The sequence below is a fragment of the Oryzias melastigma genome, linkage group LG5 (assembly GCF_002922805.2).
Source record: "Oryzias melastigma strain HK-1 linkage group LG5, ASM292280v2, whole genome shotgun sequence".
NCBI lineage: Eukaryota > Metazoa > Chordata > Actinopteri > Beloniformes > Adrianichthyidae > Oryzias > Oryzias melastigma.
This window is the reverse complement of record NC_050516.1, coordinates 5,366,829-5,385,092: the sequence shown is the minus strand read 5'-3', so window position 1 is coordinate 5,385,092 and position 18,264 is coordinate 5,366,829. Positions and strand designations below refer to the sequence as shown.

Here is an 18,264-nt window from a genome sequence, read left to right as displayed (position 1 = left end):
TAGCAGGTTCATGAAACTTCCTCCTTCAGTCTTTAAAAACACACAAACACCTTCCTGATATTTAGACAGGACCCAAACGAGAGCAGAGTAGGGCTGAAACAAGCCATTCTTTCAATAGTTAACCAACCAGCTTTTTTGATCGGAGGTGTTTAAGCTGCATGCTAACTAAAAAGACAGACAATAGTTGAATGAATCCTGCAGCTTCTTTCCTTCATTAGATTCTGTCATTAAAACTTAAATCTATTGAGGTCCACATCTGAAACAAAGAACCATTTTTCACTAAAGTTTTATTCTCCCTGACTCAAAATAGAACTAAAGTTCATTTTGTGATTCAGAACGTTCTCAACTGTGTTGAGCTTCTCTACACAGTAGTTTTGAGTAAAAAAAGACTAATGAACTATTAGTCAACAATTAGTCACCCACTATTTTAATGGTCTACATAGTCGTGACTAATCGACTAATCGTGGCAGAGAAAACCACATTCCAGGATTAAAGACCCACTCGCATGAAAATGGCGTTTTTATCTGTTCTGCTGGCGTTTTTCTGTGACCCATATAGAACAAAAATTTAAGTTAAAATGTCATTTCTGAATATGCGTTTCTTCAAATCCTCGTGAATCAGGAGCAGACAAAAAATTAAAAGTTTGAAAAATATATTTGTGACAAAATACACTGGGCGGGGCCATAATCTCCCAGCTCCGCCCCATTCTGATTCATCCACTTCCAGACAAATAGATCCATGAACATCTTTGTTTTCCTCATTTGAGCTGGAATCTGGACCAGAACTGCAATATCAGATTGCTACGATAGTGCTCGCCATTCTTGTTGCACCGCTAATGTAAGCTAGCAGGAGAGCATGTGCACACATGGTTGACAGGAAGTGGGGGCAGGATTGTGCCAACAGCCCCACCCACAATTCAGGGGCATTTCTAGAGAACTCCTGTCACTTTTAAAATAGATCAAAAGATGGTCACAGAAGGACTTTAATGACTGATCCTTTGCTTTGCCTTCATTTTATTTTTTGGTTCATCTTCAGGAACATTTAGAATCTATAGCACATAAAGCAGCCTAAGAAATAAAGAGGTCTGTTGCAGCAGAACTTGGAGGAGAGATCTCTATTGTCCCTCCTCATGAGGCGTTCACTGTCATCCTGACGCCTGCACGACCCAAAGGGAGCAGAATCAGAACCTCGTTAGAGTGTCTGCGGTACCATGCAGCCCCTCTGCTCCTTCATCAGGAACATTTCCAGACCTTAATCCGGACTGAAGCATAAACAGGAGTTTGGAGCTCTTCCTGTCACATGATCCTTTGATTGGACCTCAGGACCTCCTGCATGTTGGAGCGTTCTCCTGGTGTTGCTGCAGCTTTGACTCGGATCGCTGCTGAGCTCAGCACAGATGATTTGTGTCCCCCCCCCCTTGTGGGAAATCCCATGACCCAACCCAGAAGAGCCGCAGTCCTAACGTGTCTCTGCAATTCTGGCAGATTTTCTGCCACCCCGCCCTGGTGACACACACAGTCTGACCCCCCCACACAGAAGGAGCAGTTCCAACATGTAGTCATGTTCTCACCCCCCCCCGTCCTCTCCGCCCTTTTCCTGGTTCTTGACTCATTTGATCTTTTGTCTGCGCAGCGTTCTCTTTACTTCTTCCTGAAAGGTGGTGCCGCTCCTGTGACCTTTAACCCCACAGCCGAGCCCCCCCAACCTATGAGTCAAAGCAAACTCATTTTTCTAGAAGGACCTGAACACGTCAGACGGGGGGCGGGATAAATATTTTACTGTTTGGACTTTGAAGCCGACGGTTTTTCCAACAGAATTACCTTTGTGAAGGCAGAACCTTTCACTTCTTGGCACCGGCGGGGCACAAAGCTGAAAACTGTGGATGTAGCTGAGTCACCATGTGTTTAGTTCTCAGAAGTTTGGAGGATTTTCCCGTTGCAGTGGCCCGCTGTTCCCATGACGACTAGAGTCCAGTCCTGCGGGTTTGAACTGTATCCCAGCATGCACTGCCTTATCGGCAGCCAGAGCTCCTGTTTGAGCGAGTGCTTCTACCGCTCTGATGAAGGAGCCACAGCTCCGGAGCAGTCATGTGACCCCCCACCCTGCCCCGGAGACTCGGCACCTTGAATCTCCTGCAAGTCTAAGCCGAGCCTGTAGGCTCTTACTGGACCCCCCCCCCCGACCAGTCCCAGACATTTAATGGTCCCATTGTCCTAAAGTGGGATTCATTTATTCACACATGCACTCAACCCAGTTTTGCAGCACATAATCAGCACTTGGATCGTCAGTCCTGCAGATACGGCTGTGTGTGTGTGTTGACTGGTTACCATGGAGATGGCACACAAAGGCAGCGGGGCCATTAATGGGGGTTAGTTTGTTTTAGGAGGGAAACTGAGGCCAAACTCTTAAAAAGTGAAATGTTAATTAGAGACAGAAGAATGCACACTTGTGCGATAAGTTTGTGTGATTTTACGTTTGTTCAAAAGGTGAATCAGGCTGGAACAAAACGCCTCTTATCAGAGCGCCACGCCCTGACCACCGCCGGAAGTTACTCAATCATCCAGTCTTCAAAAATACCTGCAATCCTCAGTTAACTCCCAAAGAACCAGCTGGGTGACCTTCAACAGGTCCACCAGAACATCCAGCACACTGACTGATCCCCACTAACTCCGATTTATGACTGACAAACTGGGACCCCTGCACATGTGCACACCTGGCAAACGGGGGTTTCATTAAAATGCAGCAGGTGAAGAACTTCACAGGTTTCACAGCTGAAGGCTCTGTGGTACACTGTGGTACTCTGATAGCTACAGGCTGATGGTTTTTTAAGGATTACTAATAAGTAACGCAGCGAGCGGCGTTGTATGGCCGCCCACCTTTAGCATCACTGCTGCCCTCGCTGCCCACCTTTGACCCTACCTCATTTGCTAAGCAGCCACTACCAAGCCCTTACCCCCACCTTCTGTTTTTGTAAGGCTGATCTGAGCTCCATGTGACAAATTGATGTAACTTTTAAAAATGGCGGTTTTTGTGTTGGTTTTATCTCCATAGCAACCATTTTATGTTTTGATCACTTAAGATTACCGAATAGATCGACTGGGTTTCAGGATAATCAGCAAAAGTAAACTTTTGGATTACCTTAGCAACAGAGGAAAACACCCACACTCATGTTCATATCCTATGTCATTACATTTTTTGACTTTTTAGTATTATTATTGTTATTGGATCAATATATTAGATTTTCACAATATCCTGTTGAAAAATAGAGTAGTAATAGGAGAACGCCACTTTTGCAAGCTCGCCACCCACACACCATTCAAAATCTACAACGTCTAATTTATACCATGTTTGGGAAAACGCTAAAAATCGCCAAATCTCATACTTTGGCACAAAATGGCCGCCAAGCCATAGGTCCTGTGGCCATCCCTTAATAATTTTAAAAGTTCCCTTGGATATCCTAGACAACAAGGTATATGACTAGAGATGACACGCAGGCTTTTTCATATTGTCCAACATGCGTAAAGAGCAACGCCGTATTGGAATGGTATAAAAACAATGAGACAGACACAGTAAAATGACCAGAAAATGATTCATTTTGGTCCAATTTTTAAAAGGGAAAAACTTTGATCATCAGAAGAATAATTTATCGTCTTAATGGGTCCCCATGCCGAAAATTCATTTTCACAAATACTAGGTGTGTGAGTTACAGTCTGAATGTGTGTGTGTTGGTGGTGGTGGGGGAGGGGGGTTTCATCTGCAAAACAAAATGGCCGTTGCAGTGGCAGCTGTGGCAAATGGCAGCAGATTTGACTGTTGGTGTAACAGTCAGTTAGAAGTTTGATTCTGAAGCTTCTGTTGGAAAGTAGGAGAGACATTGATGATGGGAGTTTCAGAGTCAAACATTATCTGCAGATGATAACTGTTATTATGGAAGCTGAAGAGAGCATCTTCATGTCATGAGGTTCCAGAAGATCATCTGTGAACATCACATGATTCAAACAGTGCAGCCACAACACATGGAAACATCCACAGGATATACAAAACTCTTTACTTCCCTTCTGCAGATGTTGGCATTTGTTATTGATCTTTATACCATGGTCTGGGTGAATACTCGATTCTGATTGGCTGCTGGGTGTGCATTAAAAACTGATAATGCACAGTAATAACGCACACCTAAAAAAGAAGTTCCGGTCACACAGACCAAACGTTCGATATCACTGCGCAGGCTTCTTTAAAACACGTTTTTCCTTCATCGTCTGGACAAAACAAGCAGTAATGGATAAACTTTCTCTCTGAACTGATGCTTTATTCAACTTATTGTAGCGACCAGCATTTATATTCCTCTCCTTTTGTAAGGTAAATTAATATTGACAAATTGGTTATTCTCCTTCTAATAAAACACCACTCGACATGAAAGGTGTAGTCTTCTGTTTCACCACAAGAGGGAGTTTCTCATTTTAGAGCAGCTCAGAAGAACGAACCTGCCGTGAAATGAAACACAGACAGAAGCTGAATATGTTCTAGCTGCTCACTGAAGGATTAACGTCAGAAAAAGAAGAAAAATATCCTAATTTGTCCGGGTCTTTCTTTCAAAACAGCGACACTTTACCGCTGCAGCTGAGGTCTGTAACGGCTTCCGGCTTCATGCCGTGTTCCATGTCACCGTGACAACAAACCGCATCACGGATCAAATAGTCCGCTTTTTTGTGAAAAAATGAGCTAAACCAAAGAAATAACAAGAATAAAGTACTAAATATTGATTAAATGTTTATTTATTTTGTAAAGACCATGGTATAAGCGGGATAATACCCTCCGAAGAGTGCATTATGAGAAATTAACGCACTTCATTCCGCTTCGCGTCGGACGGTTTAGGCCTCCGCGTCGTGCGTTAATTTCTCATAACGCACACTTCGTCGGGTATTATCCCTTACTAAATGACCGGACATCCAGCAGCTGCTGCATTCATGCTGGTCAAAATGCCTCTTTAAAACCTGACAGATTTGGTTGCCGATTATCGTTTGTCCTTTAATCTGCCACATCGTTGCCATTTACTCCGTTACGCGTCTTTCAGCCACACGAGATGACAGAGTCGGACTTTTTCCACAAACATTTCTTACAACTTTCATCACAGCTAAACTGTCTTTCAGGAGCTGCCTTTCTTTGGTTTCTGGTAAATCTTCACCCCCCAGACCAAACAGATGCCCCTCCTGACTCAAACATCTGCTGTTTGCACACAGTCACTCCTTCAGCCTTCAAGCCAGAATTTATATTCAAGCTGCAGTAAACAGACGATCCTCCAGGCAGAACGTCGCACCAACATCATCGGATGAAAGCCGCCTCCTCTTCATCGTTTCTTCATCGCTTTGGCTCGGGCTTGTGGATTTGGCCCAAACCATGGAGGGGGGGGCGGAGTTTGCAATAAGTCACTAACAATGCTGCAGTCGAACCCTGAACAACAATGAGGTCATAGATTTACAACCAAAGACATGCCTGAACACTTAAGCAGGGGGGGTGCATGTGGAAACAAACTGCTGGAAAACTGAAGTCAGAAAGCTCCGCCTCCAAACTGACCGCCGGGTGGGACGGCCTTTTAAAAAGGACAAAGACAGGAGGTACCTGCAGTGTAAACAGGATGAGGAGTGCACACGCACACACATGCACGCTAATGCCTCAGCAGTGAGATCATCAGGCCCCGACCAACAACTCTCTGAAAAATGCACCCCCCCACCCCTCTGAGGACCAATGAAAGGTGGCAGGAAAACAAAAACCCTACAAATGATCGGCTGGACTAGAAAGGGTTTCAACAGCATTACTGAGCACACGCACGCACACATGCACACATACAGGTTTGATCTGACTATGTCAGCCTAACCAACAAAGTTTACTAAACATCCAAATGTTGAAGATTTTTCTTCTTAGTTTTGGTAGAAAGAAACATTCTGAGTGGAATCAGTGTTTTAGATCCATTCTAACTGCACTTCCATGTCTGGTTTTTCTCAGTAATGTAAGTTAGGGCTGCCACGATTAGTCACGATTATGCAAATAGTTAGCAACTAACTTCATAGTCTTTCTTTTTTATCCCTAAACTACAGTGCGCGCTTTGAAATGCTGCGTCCACCATGTCTTTGACACACATGCACAATGGTGCTGATGCAGTCAGCAGTGAGGTCACAGGAAGTTGTAGGGAGACTCAGGTACCAATAAACTACCATTCTAACTGTCTTTATTTGTAGTTAGCATAGAGCTTAAAGACTTCAAGTTTGAAGCTAATGATGGTGAAGATGTGTGTCTTACATCCATCAATGTATGGTCCACTTAGTCGACTAATACAATAATCGTTGTGCCTGCCCTAGTTTAAATAAAGTTTAACTGGAAAAAATCCTGGAGAGCCAAAGCTGTCTGGCAGAGTTAAAGAACGTTTCTGAATCCTCAGACAGAACCTGGAAGGACAGATCGGACCTGCTATCGTGGAGCTTTCAGCACAGATGGAACGGAGCAGAACTTCAAAGTGTGTTGGAGCAGGAGAGTGGCTCTGGGCTGGGGGGGACCTCCGCCCATTTGGGTATGGATGGATGGTTCTGCAGTTCCAGCAGAGCCAGATGAATTCTGGAGGAGGTGCTATTATGGTCGGAGCAGGCAGGTGACACATAGGGCCCTGGGAGGGCTTGAGCACCTGTGGCTCATATCAAAAAGTGCCCTTGTGCTCTGTTCTTTTATTTGCTATAGTCATATTTGACAAAAAAAAGAATGTTGCCACAAAGTCCCCCGGTGGGACAAAGATGGAGCATTTCTCATTTCTCTTACTGCTGTAGCTGCACTTTGCAAGGGTGGGGGCTCTCACAGCTCACCCCCCCACATCCCTCAGCTGACACAAAGACAACAAACACGAGGATGGCAGAGTGGTCGGTCGATAGCAAAAAAGTCCGAAAGGGGTCTGTATTTATCCAAAGTAGATGAAGACAGCGAGTTTGTCCCAGAGATGTAGCAGAAACCTTTCTTGTAAGGGTAGGGAACACCAGTAAATTGTTTTTTAAAAAAAACAAAAACACTCTGTGCTAAATACACTATTTAAAACCATTTATTTTGCACATCAGTTTCAAACAAAGCCGTAGCTTTTACACTTTGAGATTAAATTATTTCTTTTGCACGTTATGTTGGGCATTGTTTGAATGAATAAATGTCCTTGTTACATTCCTATTAAAGTTCAAGTCTTCACATTTGTTCTGACCATTGAAATGCACCCTCTATTTCCAGATATGGCAGACTGAAAAAGCTAATAGTGTTTGTATTACCTGTTGTTCAATTTATGTGCAGGTAAAACATGTCAGTAAATTTGTTGGAATACATAAGAGCCATGTAAACTTATTTTTTACTTTTTTACTTTCTCAAGTTGTAAAAAAAAAAACGGTATCGTTATCGGCTGCAAGAGGCTGGAAAATATCGGATATCGGTTTGAAAAAGTCAATATCGTGCATCACTAGTCTGAAACTAAATTGATCTGTTTAACGTAATATTTTCTGATTAAAATTGCCTTCTTTAAATTCTGTTTCACAATCTTCTGTAACAAAATCTTTGAAATCATAACAAAATCATGTGTTTAGAGGACAAGAGAGTTTAGCCGACTGTGAATATAGAACTAGAGTCACTTTGGGTTCAAATGTCAAAACCAGAAAAATGTGTTTAAATACAGGAAACTGAGCTTGATGGTAGAAACGTAAAACAGGACAAAAACCCATGGAGAGAGGAAACGCAGATGACCTGACCATGGAGAGCTGAAAACCAGACACTTTTATACACTGAAGACGATGAACAGAAGTGAAAACAGCTGCAGATGATTAACATGAACCTGAAGTGATGGACAGGAGACAGAATCTGACTAAAACTCCACTGAAACACCAAACTAAAATCCTCAGTCTGATAATGACATTAAATATCAATAATTCAGCATTCTGGGTAAGGAAGTTTTTGAATCTGTATTTAAAATATTACACTTTATTTTAAATTGAATGCAAACTTATGACAGAGTGCCCAGAGAGGAACTATGGTATTGTATGAGGAAGTCTGGAGTGACAGAGAAGTATGTCCGAGCAGTGCAGGACATGTATGAGGGCTGTAAGACAGTGGTGAGGTGTGCTGTAGGGGTGACAGAGGAGTTCAAGTGGAGGTGGGATTACATCAGGGATCAGCTCTGAGCCCCTTCCTGTTTGCAATGGTGATGGACAGACTGACGGATGAGGTTAGACAGGAATCACCATGGACTATGATGTTTGCAGATGATATTGTGATTTGTAGTGAGAGCAGGGAACAGGTGGAGGTGGAGTTAGAGAGGTGGAGGTTTGCCCTGGAAAGGAGAGGAATGAAGGTTAGCCGCAGTAAGACAGAGTACATGTGTGTGAATGAGAGGAACCAGAGTGGAAGAGTGAGGTTACAGGGAGAAGAGATAAAGAAGGTGGAGGAGTTTAAGTATTTAGGGTCAACAGTACAGAGTAATGGAGAGTGTGGAAAAGAAGTGAAGAGGAGAGTGCAAGCAGGTTGGAATGGGTGGAGAAAAGTGTCAGGTGTGATGTGTGACAGAAGAGTTTCAGCACAAATGAAAGGAAAGGTGTACAAGACTGTGGTGAGACCAGCCATGTTGTTTGGACTAGAAACAGTGGGACTGAAGAAAAGACAGGAAGCAGAGCTGGAGGTAGCAGAGATGAAGATGCTGAGGTTCTCTTTGGGAGTGACCAGGATGGATAGGATCAGGAATGAATACATCAGAGGGACAGCACATGTTAGAGGTTTTGGAGATAAAGTCAGAGAGGCCAGACTGAGATGGTTTGGACATGTTCAGAGGAGAGACAGTGAATATATTGGTAGAAGGATGCTGAGTCTAGAGCTGCAGGAAAGAGGTCTAGAGGAAGACCAAAGAGGAGGTTTATGGATGCAGTGAATGAAGACATGAAGGTGGCTGGTGTTAGAGTGGAGGATGCTGAAGACAGGCTTAGATGGAGGAAACTGATTCGCTGTGGCGACCCCTGAAGGGAAAAGCCCAAAGGAAAAGAAGAAGAATTTAAATTGAATTCATGCTGATTCAGCTGCTTCACGATGCCAAAATAAAGATCCTCCAGTGATTTAATGCTGCAGATGTTTTCCATAAAAAATGACACTTGTAACACTTTCAAGTGTCATAGTAGTGATCTCTTAGTACTTTATTTTATTTTTTTTCTTTTATTTACATACTGCTTAAAGAACAAAAAAAGTGTTTGTGTTGCCCTTCTACACCTTTGAGCCCCTCAAAAATCCTGTGCACGTCCCTCCTGGTCGGGAGATGAACCACATGGCTGACTGCTGCCAGCTGTGGCGAGTTCATGGTAGAAAAGAGAAAGATTAGGAGCAAGGCGGAGTCAGGAAAGGGACAGAGTTGTCAGGTAAATGGGGGGGCTTTGATCTTTCCCCGTGGAGACTTCTCAGCCAATAAGAGCTCTCTCTGTTGACTTTTTTTTTCTTGTCTCCTCTTGGAGGCTGGCATTTATCTTAATGATGGTTTTGGTGAACCTCGTGTTTGTCTGATGACCCCCCCGTGTTTACAGAGCTGGGGGGTGTGGTTGAAGACAAACTGGATCTTTCTGGAACTGTTGAGTTGTCTGGGTTTGTGGGCTGAACTAAGTAAAACACTGATAGTGACCCCACCTCCAGTGACCTGCATGGGCCCCACACCAGAGGTAAATTGAGGGGGGGGTCTTTATTTTTTGGTTAACTCTGGCTTGTATTGTTGTGTAATTTGTAATGTTCAGAGGAAATGATGAAACCATGAATCAGAGCTTCAAACTAAGAGCTTTTAGAGTCAGATGTGATTCACAGGGCAGGGGGGTGGGGGGGCTCGTACTGTCAATCTGCCTCCAGCTTCTCCAGAGCTGCTTTTGGCTGAGAAGAGGAAGAAGATGGATCAAAGACTGAGAACTTCCCAGAAGGTTTTGAGGAGGATTTCAGGAGAAACCAAGATAATCTCTGGAGAGCTGAGAGGATCAGCCAGAATCCAAAAAAGCTGAAGATCGTAAAGAAACATCAAAAAATGAGGAGTTGAAGAAGAAGAATATTTATGGAGGAGATGTCTTTTGAAGATCAAACTGACGGAGTTCAGGCTGCCGCAGCACAAAAACCACATCAACTGCAGGACAAAGTGAGCTGCAGCAGAGAATGCGACGGCCCGCGGCGGCCCTGTCATTAACACACATCTGGAATGACGACAGCGTGCATAAACACGCGGCAGAGATCCTGATGATCTCACCCTGCTGGTTCTCAGGCGCTGAGATCATCAGAACCAGATCCACCAGCTTCATCATCCGGTCCAGAACACTCAGCTGTGCTTCACAGAGACGCAGCGACTTGGTGGGTTGAGCTGCTGTTTTCTGGGTTGGGGGGTTAACAGTCAGGCTCGACTTGGTTGACTGTTTGGGGGTTCTAGAATTTCAGTCGCCCCCCCCCAGAGAAAGCTCTGAACTGAAAAAATGAGAAGTACTGATCCAGAGTCTGGCCTTCCTGCTCCTGTAGAACTACAAACGGATCTACGGTCAGAACAGATTCGACCAATCAGACTCAAGAGGTCAGACAGTTCGACTCAAACTGAGCAGCGTTCCAGTAAATGTTTCTGCTGAGCCGAGGCCTGATGGAGTCAGGGAGAGTTTACAGGCGTATAGAAACGTAGAAGAAATCAAAGTGAAGTTTTTGTTCGGAAAATAAAACTTTTAAGCTCAGAATTTATTTTAAAATGTTTTATTCTAATTGTTATCTGGCCACACCTCCTCATTAAGTTTTGCTTGTTAATCTTCTTTTACCGACATGTAGATTTTAGAGTTTTTCCCAGAAGAATCCTTCACTCAGGGACCAACCCTTCTGGTGGAACCGGGTCACTGCAGTCGGACCTCCCAGGTCGGGCTGCTTGCTTTAGTCAGGAGGTGTGGTGCCGTCCTGTGTGATCCTGAGTGGGTTGCTTGCTGGTGTGGACTGATCCCTAAAATATCCTTTCAGAATCACGGCAGGTTTACACTTCAGTTTCTGTTTGGAGATTTAGTCAGCTTTCATTTGACTTTGTGTTACTGTTGTATGATAAGTGATTTATAAATACAGTTTGACAGAATTTGGAGATTTCTGGGTTTGGAATCTGCTGCGTCTGCTACTTCACCTGTCAGACAAACTCCGCCCACTTCAAAGGTGCTCATAGTTCAACTGAGGACGTGACGTGGTGATGAAGCCTCATAAAAACGTCTGCAGGGAGGTGACAGGATGGCAGACACACACCTGTCTGTGTGGGTTGTTTTTTGGTATAATTGTGTTTTTGCAAAAACAATTATTGGTAAGTGACTTCAGATGCATCTTAGAGTTCTTCAAAGGCCAGGATGAGGATGGTGTTGAAGGCCGAGCTGTAATCCACAGAGCATCCTCACACAGCTGCCCGCTGCTCCAGATGGGAAAGAGCAGCACGCCGAGCCGTTGCTATGGCGTCCTCTGTGGATCGGTTCTCGCTGTTTGTAAACTGGTGGGGGTCCAGTCCTGGTGGAGGGCTGCAGTGATGTTTCTACAGAGCAGCTTTTCAAAGCCCTTCATGGCTGTTGGAGTGAGACCCTCTAGTCTGTAGTCATTGAAGCTGGAGATGTGAGGCTTGTTGGGCAGAGGAACGATGGTGGAGAACTTCAGGCAGACTGGGGCCGTTGACTGTACCAGGGATTGTTTGAAGATCTTTGAGAAGACTGCAGTCAGCTGGTCCATACAATCCCTCATCACTCTCCCTGGGACACCATCGGGAGCGGCAGCTTTCCTCGGATTGACTGCAGGTAGGACACGTCTCACCTCATGCTCTTCCAGAACTGTGCTATTGTGTGAAGCTGTGGCAACTGTGGTGTTGTGACATCAAAGCGGCCAAAGAAGGTGTTTAAGCTCTTTGTCAGTCTCATGTCACCTTCATCTGAGGTTAGTCCTGCAGTTGGTGAGGTGTTGGCCAGCTGTCATCACTGTCCAGGTAGTCCTCCTGTGTCCGCTTTGGCCTCTCTGATGACTCTCTTCAGGTTGGTACGGGCTGCGCTGTAGAGGTCTTCATTACTGGACTTGAAGGTGGTGTTTTTCCTCCTCAGGAGCTGTTTGACCTCCAGAGTCGCTGGAGAAGGTGAGGTGAACGATACGCTGAGGTCAAAATGGTCCCCAGGATTGGCTTTGTTGGAGGAGGAGCAACAGTCTGGACAGTCAGTGCAAAACTGATTTGGTTATCGTAGACGACCAGTGCACGTTCTTACCTCAGAGACGTCATAGAATCATCATCCCTCCCCAATTCCACCAGAACACCTCCAACTTTCTGAGTGATAATGCTCCACCACACGGTGGCATCTTTCACCGCTGAACTTCAGGAAGTGGGAGCGCCTCATTTGGTTTGACCTCTGACCTGAACTCCATAGAGCACCCCAGCTGAAGCAGAGACTGGATGATGGTACTCCACCCCTGGTAGAACTGTATGTGAGGTTCAGTGTTTTCCCCAGTGACACTTCAACACATCAGCAGGAAAGGTGGGAATCAAACCTGCAATCTTCCAATCAAAGGTCGACCGCCCTACTGCTGCAACACGGCCGCCTCCCGATATTGCAAAAATAAATCTAATACTTTGGTAACCTATGATATATCACTATTTTACAAATATATATTTCTGTGCTCCCAAAACCCTTTTTAGAAAAATTTGAAAAATACATGGTATAATAAATTTAACATCCTATGATAGATGCAACAGTAAGATAAATTCTCAATAAATACTGCTGTGTCTTTGTAATACTAATGAACTTTAAGGTAACAAATTAACAAATCTCCAATTCAGAACTAAATTGCTGAGCATATTAAATGGCTTTCTCACTTCAAAGAACAATAAATGTGGAAATGAAAATTCAAAATGTGGTGTTTTAATTGATTTTACATTTTGTGTCACATAATTATTGAGGCACAATATGAAATTTCCTCTTATTAATTATTTTATGATCATTGTGTTTTTACAGTGCCGGAAGCTGTATTTATTTTCTCAGCCTTTTTAATCAAAATTCTACATCCGATCAGATCTGGAGCTAATTTTTAATTGAAAACTGTTGGAAGAAGCAGATTCTGACTTCTTCCTTCACTTTTCACTCCATCACAGACGTCTGCTGTGATGGAGTTTTTCATGAAGAAAAGATTAAAGAGGAACAAAAATGTGATTTTAGCTGTATAAAATAATTAGATTGAACCAAATGCAGAAATGAGGTTCAAAGTCTTTCACCTCCAAAATTTCAAAGACATATTTTTGAGAGAAGAATCTGTTTGCACTGGACTGAATTTTTTTTGTTTGAAATTCATTCATTCATCTTCTTTGCCACTTCGTCCCTTTCGGGGTCGCGGGGGTGCCGGAGCCTAACCCGGCTACTGAAAGGTGAAGGCGGGGTTCACCCTGGACAGGTCTCCAGTCTGTGGCAGGGCAAAACCTATATGTAGTAGTAGTAGTTCACTTCCAGCTTATCCCTTTCGGGGTCGCCACAGCGTAACAGCACCCACTGTTTGGCATCAGTGATTTGTCAGAGTTTTTACGCCGGATGCCCTTCCTGACACAACCCTGTACTTGAGGGGCACAGGGACCCAGTTAGGCAGCAGCATCAAGGGTCTTGACTAAGGACCCAATCTGGGTGGGGATCAGTGGACAACCCTGGAATCGAACCCAGGGCTCCTGCGTGTCAGCCCTTCACCTAGCCCACTGAGCCACCCAGCCGCTATTTAATTGAAATATAAACAAAAAAAAAAAAAAAAACTTGTTTTTTTCTGTTTTTCTACATAAATTTCAAGTAGATTTTGTATTAAAGTGTGCTGTGACATTTACATTTCAGGTTTTCCCCTGAAAAGGAGGAGAAGGAGAACGCTGCTGCCTCTCTCCCTGTGGAGTTCTGCCGTGTTCTCCTGTAAGTCTATATCCTGACTTCTCTCACGTTACCTTTGCTTCCCTGCAGGAGACACTGGGGCCTCTGTCCTCTCCCTGACGCCACAGCCCAGCAGATAATGAGCAGAAAAACGCCACAAACCTTCAGCTCTCAAACACCTAAAAAGCATGAACGTTCAACAAAAGCTGAAGGATTCAGGAGAAGCAGATCTTTAGACACAAAGCAGCTTCATGGTCATAAAATGTTTCTGGCAAAACGTCAGAAAAGTTAAACTGGACCTCAAAGTCAACAGGAACCAAACATATCATCCCTGAAGGAATATGAGAAAAGAAAAATGACAAAAACTGAAGTGAGAGCAGAAATGCTGGTACGGAAGATCAAACGTCTAGATAACCATATGACCCAACGTCCAGACGATCCAACTTCTAGACGACAGATGTCCAGACGATCCAAACATGACCTGACGTTTGGACGTCTGGTTGTCTAGAGTCTACATGACTAGACATCTAGATGTCCAGATGACCAGAAGATCCAAACATCCAGATGATCTAACGTCTAGGCCATATGGTGTTGAACTCCAGCCCTGGAGGGCTGGTGTCCTACATGTTTTCCAACCAAGCTGGCATAGAAGCTTCTTATTAGCTAAACACACCTGATCAGCAGCTGATAAGGCAGGGTTCCTGGAAAACCAGCAGGACGTCGGCCCTCGAGGATGAGAGTGTGACACCCCTGTTCTAGACAGTGAGCTATGGTCACAGCAGAGCTCATTCACTGCTGACCGTCAGCATGGAGGTGTTTGATGGCAAAAGAGTTTCGCTTGTACCAAAACTTCCGTAAAGCAGCCAAGGAGCGAGAGAGGAGCGTGAGCACTGACGAGCAGAGCATGAGGAACACCAATGAGCAGACTGAGGCTCTGCTCCAAAACCTGGATCCCTGAGGAGCCGAAAACAAAAGCTGAACCAGATGAGCAGAATACCAGTGAAGGCGTGTTGTGTGTGTGTGTGTGTGTGGGGGGGGGGCTGCTTCCTGACAAAGTCCAGCCGTCCAACCGTGAAGGCAGACTGAGTTCTTCAGAGGCTCAGGTTCTCCTCCAGAAGACGTGGCAACGTCCTTCAGAGCCTCCATGGAAAAGTGTCTGTCCTCCTTCAGTTCTTCCTCGTCTCTGAACTCTCATCTACGTCAAACGACTCCAGAGTTTCAAGTTTTCTAACACTTTTGCTCCTGTGGCCACACACCCCTCCAGCATCCGGCTGTCACTCCGGGACTTTGCTTACTGCGGTTGGCGGGGCAACAAGTGGAATGCAGCCTGGTTGACAAAGTCTTTCTCTGCAGGTTATCAATCATTAGTGAGCATGCAAGCCCCCCCCCCCATGTTGACTCCTAACCATCTTCACATCAGTTTCAGCTGAATCTGGTTTCTGAGTTTCACCGTCTTCATTCCTCAAAGGCCGATTCATCTCAGAGTTCCTGATGCGATGGGACACCTCCACTCTTGCAGTTCAGCCTCTACTACACTAGAATAACAACCTTTGATTCTTCTGTCTGCTGGTTTCAGGAACAATGATGGTGTTTTTGATTACTGAAGTGAGCAAAAAGGCTTGAGTAAATGAAGACTCCATAAAACTGATGTGAAGTGATGAACCAGACCTAAAGCTGTCCCGATGTTTGGGATAAAGCTATCTTAATATTTAATTGCTTTGCTTTTTAAAAAAATATACCAATATGACAAATGTGCAAATCAAGTGATTTAAGTGATGAATTAAAACTTTAGCTCAGAAAAATCTCATCATTCTGTTGTGTTTAGAGTCCAACTCAAAGCAGCAACGTTTGAAAAAGTTATTGTAGAAAGTTTTCCCTTTATGTCACTTCAAGTCTTTCTTTCCCATGATTTTAATGACTAAAGTTTACAGAAGATAAAAATCTAAAGTGCAGCGTCTCTGTGATTCACTCAAACATCGGTGAATCTTCAGGTGCTCCGAGTCTGGCTCCGAATCCGTCCTGAGGAAGACTGTAGACGCGACACATTCCAACAGCAGGAAGGAAAACTGCAGCTGTGAGAGGAATCCATTCAAGAAGCTAGTGGAGCATCACAGGATGGACTGAGGCTGGAGCATCAAGGACCTCCTCACGACGGGCAGAATCCACCTCCAAATGTCACATTTCCATCTCCTGAACCAGAGACGTCAGCAGCTTCTCACCTGGACTAAGAAGGAAGAAAGGAACAAACTGCTGCTTCATCATCCAAACACCTCCGTTTAGAGGATTTCATAAGGAAATCAGGGCCTCAGAGTCACAAACAGAACAAGGAAAACCATCAAAATACAATAGAGAAAGGTTTGAAATTAGGGCTGCACGATAAGGAAGACTTGTGATGTGTAATATTAGTGATTAATATCACAATGACAATTTGAGGTCCGATACATGACCGTGCAGCTAAACAACTAATACACCCTTTATATTTCACTGCACCAGTTTTATTTCAATAAATTAGAGAGAACTTAATGTATACTCCAAATGAGCCACAACTTTGTCGGAGAGTCTCCAACATAAAAGAGCTCCATCTGATTGGTCCCAATTTAAGCAGTCTACTTTCAATACATGCATCGCAGCAGCTGATACTGTGATGACGATACATTTGGGATTTATTGTAGTATTTTTATCTTTGTGTGAACATTTTGACTTTATGAATGGATTGAAATAAAAAGCTAAACATTAATAGACATTCTAAAACTTGAAAATTCCTCTGAATGTCTGTTTCCAGAGTTTCACCTTCTGTTCCTCATATCTGTGCAGGTATCTGCACAGGTATCTCACCTGAGTGACAGACTGATGGAAGCCGAGATAACTTTGAAACTCTCACTTAGCAACAGACATCAACAAAAGTGACCCGAAATAAAACTGAAACTGCACCAAGCAGAAGTCGATACTGCCACCCGTGGTACGAAACCTGGAACCTGTTGGCCGCATAACCTCAAGGAGGAGTGGCGGGGCTGCTTTGGCCACGTCGCCATGGCAACAAGCAGCAGAGAAAAAAAAAGGGTACAACTGAGAGAGACGTGATAAGAGCAGCCGGGCAGACGGTCAATGTCACGCGAAGCAAACAGTCCTGCAGATAAAAGCAGACGTCTGAACACGTTAGACCTTAAAAACTCTTCAACCGCAGAGCTAATGCTGACCTGCAGAACCCGGGGGGGCAGCAGCAGGTCAGGTAAAACTCTTACAGCTGCTGGGCCTGTTCTCACTGAGCAGCTCTAGCGTGAATGCTCCATATATCAGAAGTCAATGAGGTCCTCAAACGTCTCCACTGTCTGTGCTGAAGGCACCAGAACATCCGGGTTCTGTGAATCATCAGGAGAAGTTCTGATCTTTACCAAAACATCTCACATATTTTGAACTTCACAGAATGTCATCATTTAGTGATGTTTGGTCCACAACGAGCAGCTGATGGTGAACGTTCTGAAGCTCCAAACCATCACAGAATCTCTTTATGGCACAAGTGTCAAGGTCAAGGCCCGTGGGCCGGATCCAGCCGCAAGCAATCATTTTATTTTATTAACAGCCCGATGTTAACTGGTGACATATTGCTGCACCACTATGATTATGGAGGCTGAGAGATCAGTTCTATGACCTTTGACTTTCTAAAACACAGTTTACATCACAAGGCCGTCACCATCCACTCTGTCTCTCGTGGTGCAGAGATAAACAACCGTGTAAAATAACAGAAAAACAGCCAGAGAACAAAACACAGCAAAGAAAACGGAAAGATTTGGTTTGGATAAAAAAGCACACATTTCATTTTTATTTCCGGGTTTGTTTGTTTTATTTGGCAGCATGTTCATATTTGGATCATTTTAATATATTTTATGGATATCAAAATGTTTTGTGTTATTCATAAAGTGTAATTTTTCATATAAAAAGTTGGAGTGTTTTTTTCTTTTAAGGTTTAGTTTATTTCTAACTTTGATAATTTCGACAAAATATATTTTATGGAGGGTAAAACCTTGAAAGTTACTTAAGGTTTAAGTGTATTTATTGCGGAATAATATTCCTGCCTGTTTTAATGTCAAAAAGTTACGTTTTTAAAAATGTAGTTTAAGACGGTTCAATAACGGTTTATCCTGTACGACGTGTTTTCTGATTGATTTAAGGTCTTGAAGTTGAATCAGAGTTCAAACTGGACTTCAAATCTTCTTCTGCTCTGATTCAACTTCAAGAAAATGTCGCCTGGATTCATCAGACAAATCCTGCTATTGTTGCAAAGAATTGTGGGATTGAATGGTCTTATTTCCATGCTTCCTCTGCAAAAGTAGATGATGATGAAGGATGGACCTCCTTTCTGCTCCAG

At 43.9% G+C, this 18,264-nt stretch overlaps 1 protein-coding gene across 2 annotated transcripts in view; it reads right to left on the bottom strand.

Moving 5' to 3' along the window:
• Positions 1-18,264, bottom strand: part of LOC112144623 (filamin-B) — a 78,778-nt gene that overhangs the window by 58,655 nt on the left and 1,859 nt on the right. The window lies entirely within an intron of this gene.